Genomic DNA, 10,488 nt, shown 5'->3' with positions numbered 1-10,488 from the left:
AGCGTTGATAAATACAAGTGTCTTTTAATACTCTCTTTGCTGTGCTCTTGAGGATCCTTGTGATATTTTAAGCTCTAGTTGAATGATAGGTGTCGCATTTTAAATCATTTTCGTAGTTAGAAATTATGAAACGCCCTGTTAAAAGCAAGGAAGTTTTTATGCCCGTTGAAGTAAAACAAAATGCCTGACAAAGTATGGCTTGGACAGATTCCAAGTGCTTGTACAAATGTGCTAAAGAAATTATACTTTGAGTATACAGCTTGTCCAAAGTCATCCATTATTAATACTATTAGTAATATCTTCAGTAAAGGCTTTGATGCATAAATATTTCTGATAAAGGTAGGTTGTGTACTTTTGTCCAACTGAGCAATCTTGCTTTCATAAAATATACCAACATTTTAATGACTGATGATTAACATGCTGTAATACACAGTTCAAAATTAAAGGCTCAAATGCTGTACATGAGAGGTTAAGCTCCCCCTGGCGGTTTTACAAGGCGACGCCGGATAGTTAGCCACGTGACACACGTGAACTGCATGATACCGCAACACGCCCACCGGGGTATGCCGCGAAATACCTCACCCATTTTGAATGGCTGCATCTGTATACTGTAATACTGTATGTTTATGTTCTAAAATTAATGTCATTTATGGCCTTCAAATGCGTTATGCTCCTATTCTTTTTATGCTCAGCTACTAAGATTTCCCTTCAGTGGTAAAATTCCATATAAATATTCAATACTAAAACGGGCACTGTAAAGACATTTAAATCTTTCTATGACCAACCAACGCACCACGAGTGCCCCTGTCAGTCAACCAATCATGTACCGCGGTATTTTGTGTCATCGCGCGAGGCCGTAACCAATTACCTCCGGTATGTGTCTGTGCCGCGCACTTTGAATGGCTGCATCTGTAAATCTGTATGTTTGCAAATGGAAGAACAATGTGCAGCAGACTTTGTAGATATGTGATTCAAAATATAGGGAAGATTAAAAAAATATTAAATTATTAGTTTTTCACAGACTTTAATGGAACAATTTCTTATCACCAAAAGTGAGTTTTAGACTGACCAATTTTGAGACTCAATGCAGAGAGACAATTAAAATAATCTCAGTTTTATTCTTGTTTAATTATGAGCAATACACAACTATATATCTTCAAGACATTTGATTAGTGTTGAATGAGCAATTTGAGAATTTGGTGAAGTGTGCAGGTTGATTGGAATATCATCAGCATAACAGTGAACACAATATTCAACACCATAGTTTGATAACATGGCTGTCACGGTCACCATCCTCTCCTCCAGAGGGCGCACCAACCTCGTCACGTTAGTTCTTTAAATTATTACCTGCATTATTTCCTAGTGTGCCTTGTTTTAGTTTCCTTATTTAAGTTTACTTCTTCCTGCCTTTGAGACTCAGCTTTGGTACACGGTGGCTTGCTGGCCCACCTAGTACTAGGTCGCCCCACGTCCCTGACCTGAGGGCACAGGCCTGTCAATGCTCCTCAACCCACTGAGCCCAGGGCTTGGAAGAGAGCTCCATAATTCCTGGATTCTTGTCATCTTGTCTGTGTTCCTGTTTGTCTGCGTTCCCTGATGGATCTCCCCGCAATGGACTTATGGACTGCTTCCTGACTTCCCTTTGGATTTCCCTAGATACGTTTGCCTACGGATTTTCCCGGCACATCTGCACAAACCTCCCTACTTCACTGTGAGCACCAATATACCCTGTGTGTCCTCCCTGAACCCAGTCTATGGTTCTTCTTCCAGTATTGCTGCCCCACATAGGGTCTAAATTCCACCCTCCATGGGAGACCTATCGGCTTCTGTGACAATGGCCTAATGGCAGTTTTGTAGTACCAGACTTACAGTACCTACAGTCATACTTATGTACAACTTTATTAAAATACAATTATTCACATAGTCACATAGAGTCACATAAAATGTTTATAGTGTATATAATTCAAAATTACTATTACTATTAATATTACTATTATTATAGTGTATATAATACAGAATTACTCTCTTGAGTAGTGTAGCTGTATGATTGTAATTGTCGGTATTCTTTATAGCCCACAGATATATATTTTTTATCAAGACTTTACTCCAACCATGGCCAGCAAGCACAAATCTGATGTGAAAAGGGATACTGGTGCAATGACAAAGCAGTTTAAAATGATTAGATGAACAGTGTGTGCAAAGACTGCTATATAGCTGTTCTTCAGCCCTAGAACAGGATGAAAAGGTAAACAGCTTGTGCAGTAGCAGAAAAGCTGCTCTTCAGCCCTGAGACTGAAAAAAAGAAACAGCAAGCAACATGGCAAGTGCCTGTGCTTAAAAATAGCAGAGTTGCTCTTCAGCTATAAGGCTGGGATTTGCAGAGGTAGAAACTTTAAGTGAGTTGCCTTCATACTGGAGGCTGGATTAGCCTGTGCTGACGATCCTGCAAATGCCATTCTCAGACTTTTCTTGGTCATCTCTCTCAGACTTTTCCTGGTCATTTCCTGGTCATCTCTGACCTATTGTTTTGGACTACAGCAGGACACACAGCTGATGCCTGGTCCAGTGATACAATCTCCTGTGAGGTTTCTATAAAGGAAGCAGGCATATCCCCACAGCTTTTTGGGAAATGTTGTTAAGAAGATATCTTTCATCTTATCTGATTTCAGTGTGTCTAAATTAAAAAGATATAATTATTTTACTTTTTTATTATACGTTTGCAACATTTGTTAACATTAATTACTTGCAGTCATAGTGTAAAAGTTATATGATAAAATATGTATTGTAAAGAAATTACATTTTGAACAACAGTTGTGATTTGGTATGGAACAGAATATTACATACAAATTGCACATACACAGTAATCATTAACTGTGAAGAAAAAAAAAAACACTTCAAAGTTTCCACTTTCATCCTCTTATTAAAAGCAACACAATTAAGCACATTTAAGAATAATAAACAGAAAGTTAAGAAAATACTGCAAATTATATACAGGGTATTACTTGAACTAGAATAATGATGAATGTGCTATTAATGTTTTTTGTCCAAAAGTAACAAATAGTTATCTAAAAATTTAAACATTTAATCAGATAAACAGCACAAAAGGTATTACAGCAAGTGTAGCTGTACCGGGCCCAGCCAAGCTGCAGTGGAAAAGTATCCTGAGGATGGATGGTTCTGCTTTATAAAAGTTAACATAACAGTCAAGAGAAACTTTTTAATCAAATCTTGAAAAGGGGCTTAACATTTTTATATTAAAAACTCATTTTTATTCTATGCCTTTGAATTTTTTTTCTGTTATACAAGGAAAATATTTTCAGGCTTATTTTGACTAACTCCATTGTAGTTAATTTAATGCAGAGTGTAGTCCATCAAAGGTAAAATACTAAAACCTGAAACTCATTTATTCTCATTCAAACAGCAGTAGAGGTTAAAGGAAGTATTCACAAACCTTCCCAAGTCTACAGTCTCTTATTACTTGATGTTATACAGATGCAGCCATTCAAAATGTACGGTACAAACCCATACCGGACGGAACTACCCACAAGCCACTGCGTTGTACCGAAGTGCGTGATTGGCTGGCCAAAATGACCGACAGGGGCACTCGTGGTGCATTGGTCGTTAGTGAAAAGATTTAATCATTTAATCTCTTTACTGTGCACGTTTTAATCCGCTTAGTATTGAATATTTATATGGAATTTTACCACTAAAGGGAAATTTAAGTGGCTGAGCATAAAAAGAAGAGGAGCATAACGTATCTGAAGGTCATAAACTATATTAATTTAGGAACATAAACATATTATGTAAACTGTATGTAAACTGTATTGTATATGGCTGGTCTTGGTAGTTTAAAGAAAAACTACACACCGGTCTTCAATTTCTCCCTAAAAATTTTAAGCATCAAAGTTTTATGAAACGGTCCCCAAATATGCGATTGCTGTATAGATTGAATTTTAATTTGAAAAAAAAATTATTTAACACGAAAATTAAGCTGTTTACGTTCCTCCGCCTGTCACTCGTTGCTAGGCAACGCAGAAACACAGCCACAGGTAACTAGCAAAGAGAGGACATTAGCTAGCCAATATGATAAAGGAATAAATGATTTTTTTATTTCTTTTGCACATTTATTTTAACATTTCCATCGATTGTACAAGCACTTGGAAACTGTCCAATCCCTAGTTCGTCTGCATTTTCTTTCTGTCTTCTAGGATATAATGCTGGCGATTTGTGTTAAAATTGGGTTTTCAATAACGCCGCAGCAAACTCTTGTTTTTATGTCCACTATAACGGACAATCTCCCTTGCTTTTAACCAAGGGTTTCATAATTTCCTAAAATGAAAATGCAACAGAATTCTGGGCTACCCCTATACCAGAGATTACGGTAGGCTTCAGAATGGTGATTGGCTGACACCATCTGACACCCCTCTGATTGGAGAAAAAAAAAACTTGCTGATTTCTTCTCCGTCACCACCCGCCAGCAGCACTCCTGCGCCCAGACGAGAGAGAGACACAAGGCAAGCCCACCAAGAGCGCGGGCCCGAGAGAGAGAGACAGAGAGAGAGAGACAGAGAGACACCAAGTGGTGCGGAACCAGGGAACTATTTACATGGAAAACGGGCGATCTCCCCAGACTGTACGCCCGTTTCACCGTTACCTCGATACCTCTTGGGGGATATCCTCTATATCCTCTTGGGGGATATTCTAACAACAAGTGATTATAAGATGATCTGTCAACGTGCAATGAAATACAATATGCTGGACAGTATGCTTCTCAAAGTGCTTTACAGAATAACAACAACAATTGTACAAGTCCTGGGAGGAAGAATATCATCAATATTAATAATAATAAACTTTATTTTATATAGTGCCTTTAAAGGTGGCTTTTTTTTAAAAAAAACTTTTTTTAAATGCATTTGCATTTGCACACAGAGCAGTGTTTACTTGAACATGGAGATGCCATACTGAATAATTCCTGCACACAACCATTGCAGCGGAATTTGCATCATTTGGCAGGGCTATGATTCATACAAGTGGTGGTGGATTTGGAGACAAAATGTATTTACATTACACAGAGACTCAGTAGCAATAGCAATTAGCAATATCAAAATTGCAATATTATGGACACACAATTAATTTTTTTAAAAAAACTCGGATTTTGTTGACAGCTTGACACAAGTTTATCAGTGAAAAGACCACGGGCATTCTTCCTCCCCCCTACATTCTCAGAGTAGAATAGAATTTATTATTATCACAATTTATTACAGTGCTAAATTTAATATTATTGATTACTAATAGTTTATGCTAACACCTAGCTTTCTTAACACGAGAAGTACTACTGTACTGTACTTAAGAACTACTAGTGTAAGCAAAAAAGGGGTTTTGGAGGGGGGGGGGGATGTCTTTCGCTGGAAGAATCGCCGCCTTCTACTTTGAAAATACCTGTGAAACCGGTTTAATTCGTCACAGCCAGCACTCCCGCAGAGAGAAATGAAAACCGCGCAGTGCCAGGCGAATGCACATTAATATGTTGGGGTTTTGGGTTCGGGTGGATTTGCACCCTACAGTTCAACCTGCGGTACCGCTGTGTACTGTACATACAGTATGAACAAGTGTTATTTTGAAATATAAAAAATGTAAATATACTGTAGGAGAAATTTAGTATTGGTGTGTATTTTTTCTTTAAAATACCAATAACAGCAACATACAGTATATGTTTATGTTCCTAAATGAATATCGTTTATGATCTTTATGACCTTCGTTATGCTCATCTGTGTTTTATGCTTAGCTACTAAAATTTCCCTTTAGCGGTAAAATTTCATATAAATATTCAGTACTAAGCAGATTAAAATGTGCACAGTAAAGAGATAAAATGATAACATCTTTTCACAAACGACCAATACACCACATTATCTTCCGTGTCGCATTAACATTGGAATGTTTTTTTTAGTGTCGCAGTTTAAATAAATTTTTTAGTTGGCAATTATGAAACGCTCTGTTAAATGCAAGGGAGTTTTTATGTCCGTTGCAGTTTTTTTTAAACTGAACATGTTTGAATTGACTGAGCTCCATTCTGTACCACATAATGTCTGTTTTTTTTGTGCTGTCCTTTGACAAAACAAGGCTCACCAGATAATGTGAATCGAAACCTGTTTTTCTAGCTTTTAAAGTCGTGCGATGTGTAAGCGGGAACACATCATTATATCTTATATATGAAAAATACATAATATAGCTCCCAAACAAACGCAAACGTGTTTTTAATAAGATGCTTTTATTCATTCATAATCCGACGATTTCAGGAAGACTACTGGAGGTCTGGCTTTTTTTCTGGAAATCCATAACTCTGGTCTTGTCCAGATTGACTGTCAGCGCTCAGGTCTGACAGTGCTGCTCCAGCAGTGCCAGGTTCTGCCGCAGCCTCTGTTTTGTGGGCGACAGCAGGACCAGGTCATCTGCAAAGAGCAGGAACTCGATTTCTGTAATTAATGCAGATCAGTAAATCAATGGACAAAACAGTTATTGCGCCCGGCTCCTCAATGGGCTTTGACGTGCTAGTGCGTTGGTTTAACGGTCCGGGCGTGGCAATGTTTTTTATTATTGTTTTTATTATTATTATTTTATTAATGTTTTAAAGTACTGTATACTAGTTTGTCACTCTTCTCATCCCCTCTTTGCTAAATGGCTTTTGAATAGAGTCACATGTAGAAAGAGGTGAAACAGCCCTACACAGCCCTGTCGCAGTACACGAATATAATTATATCTTATTAATTTCTTTAGATACGCGATTCTTTTAATACAGTCTTTGCTGTGCTCTAGAGGATCCTTGTGATATTTTGAGCTCTGGTTGAATGATAAGTGTGGCAGTTTAAATAATTTTCATAGTTAGAAATTATGGAACGCTCTGTTAAAAGCAAGGGAGTTTTTATGTCCGTTGCAGTTTTTTTGCAACATGAATATAATTATATCATTATTATTTCTTTAGATACGCGATTCCATATTATATTCCCTTTTAATCAAATTCTAAAAGTATGCTTGTTGACTCCGGTATCACGTTAGTTAAAGACTTCGATGCTTAAAATGTTTAGGGAGAAATGGAATACTGGTGTGTATGTTTTCTTTAAAGTACCGAGACCAGCCATATACTGTATGTTTAAGTTCCAAAATTAATATCGTTTATGGCCTTCACACGCGTTGCAGTATGCTCCTATTCTTTTTATGCTCAGGCACTAAGATTTCCCTTCAGTGGTAAAATTCCATATAAATATTCAATACTTAAATGGGCACAGTTAAGACATTAAATATACATATACATACTGTATACAGTATAGTTTGCACTAACCCACCTGGATAAAAGGAACACCTTTACAAGAATGCTGTTCATTGACTTTAGCTCAGCATTTAACACCATCATACCCTTAAAACTTTCTACCAAACTCAGGGCTCTAGGTTTAAATACAACCCTCTGCAGCTGGATCCTAGACTTCCTCACCAGCAGACCCAAGACTGTCAGGATTGGCAACCTCACCTCCAACACACTCACCCTTAACACTGGTGCCCCTCAAGGCCGTGTGCTCAGCCCACTGCTTTACTCCCTGTTCACCCACGACTGTTCTGCCAAGTTCAGCACAAACACCATCATCAAGTATGCTGACGTTACCACAGTCGTGGGCCTGATCACTGACAATGATGAGACTGCCTACAGGGAGGAGATAAAACAACTTGCAGACTAGTGCCGAACCAACAACCTATGTCTCAACATCAGCAAAACCAAAGAGCTGATTGTTGACTTCAGAAGACAAGGAAAAGTTCACTCCCCCATCTACATAGAAGAGTCTGCGGTGGAGATGGTGAATAAATTCCTAGGTGTTCACATCTCTAAGGACCTTACATGGACACTGAACACCTCCAGTCTCATCAAGAAGGCACAACAGCGGCTGTACTTCCTGAGAAGGCTGAAGAAAATACACCTACATCCACAGATCCTCACCAACTTCTACAGATGTACGGTGGAGAGCATACTGACCAGCTGCATCACAGTCTGGTACGGCAACTGCACCGCATCTGACCGTAAGGCACTACAGCGGGTGGTCAAAACTGCCCAACACATCATCGGCAGTGCCTTACCATCCATCCAGGAAATATACAACACCAGGAGTCTGAAAAAAGCCACCAAAATTATGTCTGACCCCAGTCATAACTTGTTTGTTCCCCTACCATCTGGCAGAAGTTTCCGGTCAGTCCAGTCGCACACAACTAGACTCCAAAATAGCTTCTTCTCCAGAGTTGTCAAGTTGGTGACGCCCCCACCCCCTCCCACCATATTATGATCTCTCCTAATGTCTTCCTGTACCCACAGTGACTGTACTCCTACACCACTACACACACGTAAGCCGAAATTGTACTGTCCCCTCGATAGCCCAGTAAAACTGTAACGGTCGTAATAATATTTAATATTTATTAATTAACCATACTATTTTTAACCATACTATTTTTGCACTGTTCCAAGAATTGCCTTGCACTGTTTTTGTCCTGTTATATTTTCTCTGTTTGCGGATTTTTGCACAGTTTTGATTACTTGATTACATGTTATTTATGTTATGTTATTACATGTTACTGTTTTTGCTATTGTGTTACTGTCTATTGTCTTATCTTTTGTCCAATTTATATAATGCACCTGAGTGACTAATGAGAAACACTTTTCATTATACTATGCACCTGTGTAAGTTTAATGACAATAAAGTTGAATTGAATTGAGTTGTGCACTTTTGCCCAACTGAGCAATAATGCTTTCATAAAATATACCAACATTTTAATGACTGATGATTAACATGCTGTAATACACGGTTTAAATTTAAAAGCTCAAATGCTGTACATGAGAGGTTAAGCTTTATTGGCTCCTCCTGGCGGTTTTACAAGGTGATGCCGGTTACTTTCCGGCATGACGTCAAATGACCCGATTAACCTCGTGATACTGTGTGATACGGCGACACACCCACCGGGGTATACCCCAGAATACCCCACCCATTTTGAATGGCTGCATCTGTATAAATCAACAACAGAATCCTCAGGTTGCTACAGATCAGTAAATGGCAGACTGCAATCTGCTTTGTGCTTGCAAGCTTGCAGTGTTGGCAGTGAGATATGCATCAATTCTGCAATTGTAAGATAGGGCTGCTTGGGCAATAGGATCCTATGCAGGACTCAAGACAAGAGAATGAGACTAAGCAGATACGCTAGGCAAAAACGAAAACCAGGAGGCAGGTGAGTAGGTCGGCACACAGAGAGACAAGCAGGAAGCAACAATCCAAAAACACTAGGCAAAATCGAATCCAGGAAGCGGGCGAGTAGATCAGTACACGGAAGCACAAACGAGGAAGCAGCAATCCAAATCACAAGGCGAAACCGAAAACGAGAGGCAGACTAGGAGATCGAAAACCGGAGAGAAGCAAGAGGTAACCGCGCACTAGGGAGCTCGAAGAGAATCCGCAATAGTGAGCGGGGAAGTGAGGAAAAAGGAGAACTAAAATAGAGACGGGAGAGAAAGGTGATTGGCGTTTACTTGCGGCGTGAGCTTGTTTTACAGGGTGTGCGCGTGGGAATGCAAGAAGGAAGAGCGGCGCGAGTGGAATGCGTAACAGTACCCCCCACACAGGGTCGGCTCCTGACGACCTGATAGCTGGCGCGGGATGGGTGTGAAGGAAGTCTCGAATAAGATTTTGGTCCAGGATATCCACTTCAGAAACCCAGGAACGTTCCTCTGGACCATAACCCTCCCAGTCAATCAAAAACTGGCGGATACCTCTACGCCATTGGGTGTCCAAGATCTTATTCACAGTGTAGGTGGGAAATCCATCCATCAGTCGGGGAGGAGGTGGGCGAGGTTGCCGAGCAGAAAGTGGGGATCTGTGGTAAGGCTTCAAGAGGGAAACATGGAAGGTGGGGTGAATCCTGAGGGTGGGGGGGAGGGCGAGGCGGTAAGAAACAGGGGTAACACGGGATAGAATTCTGAAAGGGCCAATGAAGCGAGGACCCAGCTTGCGGGAAGGTTGCTGGAGTGGAATATTCTTGGATGACAACCAGACGAATTGGCCTCGACGTAAACGGGGAAAGGGGCGTCGGAGTCTATCAGCAGAAGTTTTCCGTCTCCTAGAGGTCTTAAGCAGAGCAGTCCTTGCCTTCTTCCAGAGTTCTGGAAGGGAAGAAAAATATGCCCGAACAGCAGGGACATCAGAGTCGGGAATAGTGTGGAGGAAGAGCGAGGGTTGATAGCCCAGTGAACAGAGGAACGGAGACATATTAGTGGAGGAGGTATATAGAGAATTGTGGGCATATTCAGCCCAGGTGAGAAGGGAAGCCCAGTTATCATGGGCAACAGAGACATGCAGATGCAGCCATTCAAAATGGGTGAGGTATTTCGCGGCATACCGCGACACGCCCACCGGGGTATCACGCGGTATCACTTGAATCACGTGACTAACTATCCGGGGTCGC

The 10,488-nt window shown here is 40.2% G+C and overlaps 1 long non-coding RNA gene across 1 annotated transcript; it reads left to right on the top strand.

Annotated features, from left to right (window-relative positions):
* Positions 1-9,156: 9,156 nt before the first annotated feature.
* Positions 9,157-9,791, top strand: LOC148653669 (uncharacterized). Its single transcript, XR_015941729.1, has 2 exons — positions 9,157-9,266; positions 9,346-9,791. It is a non-coding gene; the product is annotated as an uncharacterized LOC148653669 (long non-coding RNA).
* Positions 9,792-10,488: the final 697 nt, after the last annotated feature.

Source organism: Lepisosteus platostomus, chromosome 10, assembly GCF_059453375.1.
Source record: "Lepisosteus platostomus isolate fLepPlt1 chromosome 10, fLepPlt1.hap1, whole genome shotgun sequence".
Classification (NCBI taxonomy): Eukaryota; Metazoa; Chordata; class Actinopteri; order Semionotiformes; family Lepisosteidae; genus Lepisosteus; species Lepisosteus platostomus.
This window is presented reverse-complemented; position numbering and strand designations above follow the sequence as displayed.